Here is a 9,679-nt window from a genome sequence, read left to right as displayed (position 1 = left end):
AGGACCCCCAGCACAATGTTGAATAAGAGTGGTGATACAGGGTATCCTTGTCTGGTTTCTGTTCTCAAGGGGAATGCTTTCAAAGAATCTCGATTTAAGATGATGTTGGCTGTTGGTTTTGTATAAATGCCCTTAATTATATTGAGGAATTTCCATTCTATTCCTATTTTATTGAGAGTTTTTATCATGAATGGGTATTGGACTTTGTTGAATGCCTTTTCTGCATCGATTGATAAGATCATGTTGTTCTTGTCTTTTGTTTTATTTATGTGATGGATTACATTGATTGTTTTTATAATGTTGAACCATCCCTGCATGCCTGGTATAAATCTCGCTTGATTGTAGTGAATTATTTGTTTGATATGTTGCTGAATTCTATTGGTTAGAATTTTGTTGAGGATTTTTGCGTCAATGTTCATGAGGGATATCGGTCTGTAATTTTCTTTTTTTGTGGTGTGTTTACCTGGTTTTGGGGTCAGGGTTATGCTGGCTTCATAGAATGAGTTTGGGAATATTCCATCATTTTCTATGCTCTGAAATGCCTTTAATAGAAGTGGTTTTATCTCTTCTCTGAAAGTTTGGTAGCATTCTCCGGTGAAGCCATCCAGGCCACAACTTTTTTTAGTTGGGAGTTTTTTAATAACCTTTTCAATCTTTTCTTTTGTTATGGGTTTATTTAGTTGGTATACCTCTGTTTATGTTAATTTATGTAGGTAGTGAGTTTCTAGAAATTTGTCCATTTCCTCTAGGTTTTCAAATTTGTCAGAGTACAATTTTTCATAGTAATCTGTTATGATGCTTTTCATTTCAGTTGAGTCTGAGTGATATCACCCATCTCATTTCTTACATGGGTTATCAGCTTCCTCTCCTGTTTTTTCTTTTGTCAGTTTGACCAGTGGTTTATCAATTTTGTTGATCGTTTCAAAGAACCAGCTTTTCGACTTGTTAACTCTTTCAATTGTTTTTCTATTCTCTATTTCATTTCATTCTGCTGTAATTCTTATTATTTCCTTCCTTCTTGCGCCTGAGCACTTCTTTTGCTGCTCTCTTTCTACTTGTTCCAGTTGTAGGGTTAATGTTTTGATTATGGCCCTTTCTTCTTTTGGATGTGTGCATTTATTGCTATAAACTGACCTCTGAGCACTGCTTTGGCTGTGTCCCAAAGGTTCTGATAGGATGTGTTTTCATTCTTGTTTGATTCTGTGAATTTCTTTATTCCCTCCTTAATTTCTTCTATAACGCAGTAGTTTTTGAGCAAGGTGTTGTTCAGTTTCCATATGTTTGATTTTTTTCCCTTGCTTTTTGTGTTGTTGATTTCTACTTTTATGGCTTTATGGTCAGAAAAGTTGCTTTGTAATATTTTGATGTTTTGGATTTTGTTAAGGCTTGCTTTATGGCCTAATATGTGGTCTATTCTGGAGAATATTCCATGTGCATTGGAAAAGAAAGTATACTTGGCTGCTCTTGGGTGCAGTATTCAGTATATGTGTATGAGATCAAGTTGGTTGATTGTAGCATTTAGTTCTTCCGTGTCTTTTTTGAGCTTCTTTGTGGATGTTCTGTTCTTCACGGAAAGTGGCATGTTGAAGTCTCCTACTACTATTGTGGAGCTGTCTATCTCTCTCTTCAGAGCTGTTAGAGTTTGTTTTATGTATTTTGGAGCCCTGTCGTTGGGTGCGTAAATATTTATTATAGTTATGTCCTCCTGGTGTATTGACCCTTTAATCATTATATAGTGTCCTTCCTTATCCTTTGTGGTGGATTTTACTTTAAAGTCTATTTTGTCAGAGATTAATATTGCCACTCCTGCTCTTTTCTGAGTGTTGTTTGCTTGATATATTTTTTCCATCCTTTGAGTTTTAGCCTGTTTGTGTCTTTAAGTCTAAGGTGTGTCTCTTGTAGGCAGTATATAGATGGATCATGTGTTTTTATCCAATCTGCCACTCTCAGTCTCTTTATTGGTGCATTAAGTTCATTTAGATTCAGCGTAATTATTGATAGGTATGAGTTTAGTGCTGTCATCCTGATATCTCTTTTTGTGTGTTGTTCACAATTTCTTTGTTCCCCTTAATTTTCTGTGCTGAGTCGTTTTTCTTTATGTATTTTTTTTCATCTTTTTCATTGTTGTAGATTTTGTGTTTGCTGGGTCTTTATGTTTTTCTACTTTTTTATTTTGATTTGTAGGATTGTTAGATTCCCTTTGTGGTTACCTTAGTATTTACCCCTATTTTTCTAAATATATACCAGTCTTTTATTACTTTATATCACCTTGACTTCCCCTCCATATGAAAAATCAATGTCTGCATTTTTTCAGCCCCTCTTTTTTGTTTTAATGTTCTTTTTTATATATTGATATCTCTGTTTCCCTATTTTCAATGCTTTAGCTTTGATGTATTTTCAGCTTCCCTATCTGAGTCAATATCTGGTTGCTCTGTCCTGTGTTCTAGTCTTGTGTTGTTAGCTGGTGTTATTGATTATGTAACCGTAGGACTCCCTTTAGTATTTCTTGTAATTTTTGTTTGGTTTTTGCAAATTCCCTGAACTTCTGTTTATCTGGAAATGCCTAATTTTGCCATCATATCTGAGAGACAGTTTTGCTGGATATATAATTCTTGGCTGGCAGTTGTTTACCTTCAAGGCTTTATATATGTCATCCCATTGCCTTCTAGCCTGCATGGTTTCTGCTGAGTAGTCAGAGATTATTATAATTGACTCTCCTTTGTAGACAACTTTTCTTTTACTAACCACTCTTAAAATTCTCTGTTTATCTTTGGTTTTGGTAAGTTTGATTATAATATGTCTTGGTGATTTTCTTTTGGGATCTACCTTATGTGGGGTTTGATGAGCATCTTGGATAGATATCTTCTCATCTTTCATGATATCAGGGAAGTTTTCTGTCAACAAATATTCAACAATTTTCTCTGTATTTTCTGTTATCCCCCCCTTTTCTGGTACTCCAGTCAGTTGTAGGTTATTTCTCTTGATAGAGTCCCACATGATTCTTAGAGTTTCCTCATTCTTTTCAATTCTTTTATCTGATTTTTCCTCATATAAGTTGGCGTTAAGTGCTTTATCTTCAATGTCACTAATTCTAACTTCTACTGCCTCATTTCTGCTCCTATGACTTTCTATTGAGTTGTCTGATTCTGAAATTTTATTGTTAATCTGGATTTCTGATTGCTTTCTCTCTATGGATTCTTGCAGCCTATTAATTTTGCCATTATGTTCTTGATAACTTTTTTAAGTTACAGTACTACTTTGTGTATCCCCTGGCCGTTTATGCATTTTGTAGAAGTTCCTTTCTAATTTCTAGAAGCGTTCTGTATATTTATCTTTTGTATTCTGCCTCTGGTAATTCCAAGAAATTCTCTTCTTCCAGAGAATTTATTGATTCTTTATTTTGGGAGCTTGCTGAAGCCATCATGGACTGCCTCTTATGTGACTTGATATTGACTGTTGTCTCTGAGCCATTGATAAGGTATTATAATTTTATTTTATATTTGTTTAGTGAGTCCTACCTTCTTGTTTTGTTTTGTTTTGATATTCCCCAATAGGCTGCTCGTGTGCACTAGTTTGATTATTGGCACCTTTGAAGCTCTAAAGTCCTGTCACCTGGTAGTTAGTTCTGTAACTAAGTATGTGCACACAGGAGTCTATCAAATTTTCCTATATGGGTTCAGCTCAGGTGTCCAGGCAGTCAGTCAACAAGTGTGGTGCAGGCTTTCAGTTGCAGTCCTAGAGAGGCAAGGGTGATTGGTGAAGGCACTGGACTCTGGCTGTGGTAGGGGATCACGTGCTGAGCCAGGCAGGGGCCTGACAGCTGCCCCTGAGAGTCTGAAAGTAAAGTGTGTCCCTACTCCCTAGGGTGAGTAGGTAGGTGAGTTTTACAGCCGGACTGTGAGCACCCCACTCTGTTGGCTGTAAAGACTCAAGGGCACCACTTTTTCTTGGACTCCAGTAGCAGGTGACTAGGTGGTTTAGGTGATGTTACCAGTCCTCAAACCACTGTTGTGGATCAGTAAAAGTGTCTACTTAAGGGGCAGGGCTGTTTCGAGGGTCACAAATCTGTCACTTCAGAGCTGAAAAAGTTGAAGTTAAACTTCAGGTGTTTGCCCTATTGTACCGTGGTAGTGAGGGCTAACACTGTTGAGATGGTCCCCTCAAGTCTATACAGGGGTGTAAGGCACTCAAAGTCTGTGGACCCCTTATGCTTGTGCCTAGCAAAGAAACTGTGCTGACTCTGAGTTCCTGGCTTATGGGAGCCAGTAGCTTATTTGTTCCCTCTCCAAGGCCAGGAGAATGGGTCAGGGCGCCTTTTGGGATATACTTCCAGTCCAGCGGACTCCCGGTACAGAGCGCAGATGGAGGAGGTAAAAGGGAGGGAGGTTTTCCCCAAATGGGCTTTTTTTTTTTTTTTTTAAAATCCCCACGAAAGGCTGCATGCATGTACTTATCTTTAGCCACTTGGGAGCAGCTTTTCACTGGTTCAGAGTGTCCAAGCAGAATCTCTGCTGCTGGATCTCTCTCGATGTGGAAACTGCTTCCTGAGCGCGTTCACAGCTGTTTGCCTCCTTCACTGCTGACCCGGTGTGGCTGAAGAGTTGTCATCCTGCCACTGCCACTCTGGTGCTGCTGGCTTCTTCTGAACCATCTCCCTCTACCCCCACCACTCAGTCCAATTCCTCTACTTTGCCTTGTTCAGGTCTCCTAGATATTCATATATAATCAAATCACTTGTTTTTCCAGGTCTTTGTTGTAAGAGGGATATAAGAAGCATCTGACTACACCATTATTTCTTCTCTTTTTATATTTTCTATTTATTTGATGAAATTTTCCATTCACTGCAAGTTATTTTCCTTTAAGTCACTGAGCATGGTGTAATAGCTTTTTAAAATCCTTGTCTGATAACATCTGGATCATCTGTCAACTGTCATATCTTCCTGGTACATCACGTAGTTTTGGATTTTATCCTGAACATTGTGAAAAATTATGATATGGAGACTCTGTTTTACGTTATATTGTTCTAAATAGTGTTGATGTTTTTGTTTTGTTTGAACTTTGTTAGATTCTAACTGAAAATTTTCACACCTAATATGCTTTCATATTAGTTGCTTTCAGTTTGCTTTATGCATGCATTTTTCAGGGATTAATTAGAAACTCAGGCTGAGTGTAAACATGGAATTTGGGGTTCATCTGGTCTGGCTCTCTTCTTTCTGACACCCCTCATTCTCTGGTGGACCTGGTTGTTTCAATCCCTTTCCCTTAGTTTCTCTGGTTAGAAAATGGCAGGCTTTCTATTGGACTTTAGCTATCCCCACATTGCCATCTCCCTGACTGTGGCTGCTCTCAGGCAAAAGCTAGAAAAACTGAGAAATTTCTCTCTGCAAGGGACTTGCTCTAAGTTTTAACTCCCCTCTAAAATTTGCCTGACTTTGTTCAGGGTCTAGAGCCCTTTTATATTTTTTTGTTTGGTTTACTCTTTTATTTTTATGTTCATAGTTCATAGCTATTGTTTGCAGGAAGATCAATTTATCAAGTCTCTGATCTTATATGAGCTTATATAAACTTATATAAACGACTTCCAATCTATCTTGGAGTGATTCTGGGTATGCCCATGGAAATATCAATTTAAAAGCCACTTGATGTTCTCTTATCAGGCTTTTAGTCTGTGTCAGGGCCAAGTAGCAAACAAGGGGCAATTTCTCAAAAAGTTAAAACTGTTTCTCGCCTACTTAAGATTCACCATGGCTTATAGTTTCTGACTGAGAACTTAACTAATAAATACTGGGAATGGCCTTCCTTTTTAATGAGATCTCATTTATCTACTCCAACTTGCCTGTGAATAAGAACTTCAGAACAGAGGTGACTGGCATATTTAGGGTGACTGGCCTAGGAGCAGACCTGACTCCATTTTGCTACAAGCTTCTGCTTCTGCATTCCTGAGACTGTAACCTTGACTTCTTCCCATTCACATGCATATGGACTCAGGCCTCTGGCTGGGTGGAACCAATAGACCCTGGCCCCCTAGCAATTATCATGTTTAACTGGCCTGGCCTTTGCCCCCAGAGCCACTTTTAGCAAATAAGGATGGAGGTCAGGAATGTGATTGTAGGAGAAGGAGTTTACCCAGGAGCTTATGTGCTTTAACCATGGAGCCAAAATCAAGACACTTGACTAGAGTCGAGAGCTGATTTAAAGTCAGAGGCAGACTCCATCTTGTCCCAGGCTCTGCTTCCATTTCTGAGAAGGTGACCTACAACTGTTGGTAGGCAAACAAGGGAGGGGCAGCTTGCCCTCTGGAGGAATGTGGTTGAAAGTAGATTAGTATGCAGAAAAGTGCTTACACAGGGAACTTGACTGGGGATTCCTTAATGATTTACTGAAAATAGCCAATCAGAAGAATTTACGTTAGCTAGCCCATCATAATATTTTTTACTGTTAGTTCCCAAGTCCATGTGATATCTATCCTCAGGAAACAGCTGTCCCTTGGATTTCTGGGTTTCACTGGCTAAGATCTTACGTCTCTGTAGTTAATGTTTTTGAGCTTTCAATAAGCCCTTTTGTTTTATTCTAGCAGAGTCTGAGAGTTTTACTCTAGGACACCTGCAAGAGTTTCAAATAGAAACTGGGAAGAGGAAGAGGAAGAGGTGAAGGGGAGAGGAGGTATTTACATATGTTATGCTTAAAATAAATCTAATACATGAGAAGCCACTCTCAACCTAGTATTATTTACTTATGGTAAGTTATAGAATATTACTTCTGCCCTGGACCAGTGTGAGAGTCTTCTCTTGTTTTGGTCTCCATTCAGAGGCCCACCAAGCTTTGCGTCTCTTTCTTATGGAAGAGGTACAAGGTGAAAAAACCGTTCTTTCAGTTTGGAAGGAATATTTAGGCATGCCCCAGACACCAAACCCCTAGAAAACTTCACTGAGGTGTCAGGTCCCTAAATTTTGATGGATATTTTTCCTCATTCTCTAGCATGCATGTTTCCTACAAGGGCATCTTGGATATTTGCCACTTACAGCTCTCCAGACTTTATCAATAAGAATTCATCAATATAGTAGACCAGGGCAGTTTCTTGTAGGATGGTAGTGATAAAGGGTTAATCTAACCACAGCAGGCCATAACCACAAAAGGTCAACTTGTTTGTCAGAATCTGAAAAGCTTAAAACAACAAGAAACTACATCAGAGGAGTGGGACAGGGTGTTCTAACCAGTTTAATGAACTATGGACTTGCGTACCAAAACTAAGTAATAATTTACCCCAGGAAGTAAGTTAAAGATCTACCCTATATCACACATAGCCCACACAACAAATAAAAAACTGTCATCATATGACAGACCTTGGACCCCTGAGCTAAGAAACCAAATTGTTAGAAAGGAAAAACAAGAAAAGGTCACCAAATAGTGATTGTAGTTCTTTGTCTTTACTTTAACCTGTTATAGTCTGTAAGTAATTTACTCATAGGTATGAGTTTCAATGATTCTAAAGGACATGTTGAAAGACCTTTACCCATAATGAATCAGCATCTGTCAAAGTTGTATATAAAGCACTTATAGATTATACTTCTTTGGATTTTGGTTTGTTTGTAGCCTGAGTGCTGACAGCCTATTTCCCATTTTTGTTTTCTGATATATCACAATACAAATTTCTTTGTTGCAGAAGGCTTTGGTGAAAGTTGTTTCTCTACAGAAGATTGGCACAGTGTGGGCAGAGTCTTCACTAGTGAATTTCTCGTGGATCTCCAGGATGCCTAGACTGCTTGTTGGTGCCACAGCGGATCCATTGTATTCCACTTCTTGCACCCTGTGTCCCCTTCAGAGATCCTCTGACTGAGGCAAATGCTATTGAAGTATTGCCTTTCAGCATAATAGGGAATATCGTTGTGACATATTTTCTGTTAAGAAATTGGCTTGGCAACTTCTGTTTGAAGCTTCATTTTGAGATTTTTGTTTGAGAGCTACATCTGGAGGTCTTTTTGTAAAACTACAGTTCTTAATTTTATGGTAGTGTTTCTCCTTTTTTCTCCTGTTATTTTCTGTGTTAGCTAACCAAAGGAAAAGGGAAATAAGAGTGACAAGAGCCCCCCATCTGGGGCCCCTGCTGCCTACATGGTTCAAAATTTTGATGCCGCTGCTGGTCAGTATTTAGAAAAATGGCACAATCTCTCTTAGGACCATGAGGCTCAACAGTGGCCCCTCTGGGGAAGTTTTGATTTGGCTAAAATATTATATTAGAGATGTAAACTAGAAAATCAAGAGTCTTGTTTACAGCAGTCACAGTAGGACATTTTTTATAACTGGTATTTTGAGACATCTCGACGTCAACATCACAACATATTTGCCTCCCTACAGAAAGTAGTGTCTAAGCAAGCCAACCAAATTCAAACACTGCAAAAAGGGTTGGAAGGCAGTACAACATTGGACTCAGTCAAATCATTGCCTTCCAATCTCGATCCAGACTTATAGAATTTGACTTTATCTGAAATGCTATTTGGTAGGTAAGAAGATATTGGTTCCACCATGCCCTTGGTAGTTAAACAGAGGGCCAAAGGCAAGAACCCTGAGGCCTCCTTCCACCCATGGTCTAAGGCTGAACTTAAGGACACTGTAAAATAGTTCCCTGATCCAAGAGAAAATCCCACAGATTTATTTGAATTTAGGATATTAGCTGAAGCATATGAGCCCAGTGTTACTGATATCTATAATTTAATAAACATGTTAGATCCCTGTGATGCCCATTAGTGGATGGAAGCAGCAAAATGGGAGATCCTTAAAAAACTTCAAGTGTCCCTATAGGTGCCTTGGAGCCTTGGTGGCACAGCGGTTAAGAGCTTGGCTGCTAACCAAAAGATCGGCAGTTTGAATCCACCAGCTGCTCCTTGGAAACCCTATAGGGCAGTTCTACTCTCTCCTGTAGGGTTACTATGAGTCAGAATCCTCTCAACAGTGACGGTTTTAGTTTGGGCTATAGATGCCTCAGGTACAACTGTTAGAACAGAAACCAAGAAATTAATAGGAGAATTTATAGACTGTTTCTTCAAAGTCTTCCCTCCAAAAATCAATTGGGAAATCAAGAAAAAGATGAATCTATAACTATAGAGAGATAGGTTAACTAAAATGTTTATAGAACATTCAGGTTAAAAATTAATGATGAAAGCGCTAAGGTTGCCTTTAATTCACTATTTGTAGGAGAATTGATTCCGAATTAAACCACATGGTAAAAGGCATCTGTTAAATTAGGAAAGCATTGACAGTTATGAATTAGCCACTTTAGCCTAAAAATTAAACCAAACTATAGGAGAGCAAAAGAAAGAGGCTGAGAAGAAAACGAAAAGTTAATGGCTCTCCAATTGCAGCAATTACAGAAACCTATGGGAACAAAGCAAAAACAAGGGAATTCTCCCACCAATAATAGAGCTCCCATGGTCTATATCTATTGCAAGAAACCTTGTCACTTTAAAATAGATTGGTTTAAGCTTAAGAATAGACAAAAGGTCTATTCTTCAGCCTCATGTTTAGAAAAATAAATGTGTTGATGCTCTGGGGAGCTTACAGAGACTTTGGAAATAGTCCCCTTGTCTTAATGGGGAGAAACAAAACTTCAAGTAAATGGGGAGCCTTGTACCTTCTTTGTGGACATGGGCTCAACATAGTCAGCAATCAACCCTATGAGTTT

This window comes from Trichechus manatus, unplaced genomic scaffold, assembly GCF_000243295.1.
Source record: "Trichechus manatus latirostris isolate Lorelei unplaced genomic scaffold, TriManLat1.0 scaffold00019, whole genome shotgun sequence".
Lineage (NCBI taxonomy): Eukaryota > Metazoa > Chordata > Mammalia > Sirenia > Trichechidae > Trichechus > Trichechus manatus.
The sequence above is the reverse complement of the archived record's forward strand: the minus strand, read 5'-3'. Positions refer to the sequence as shown.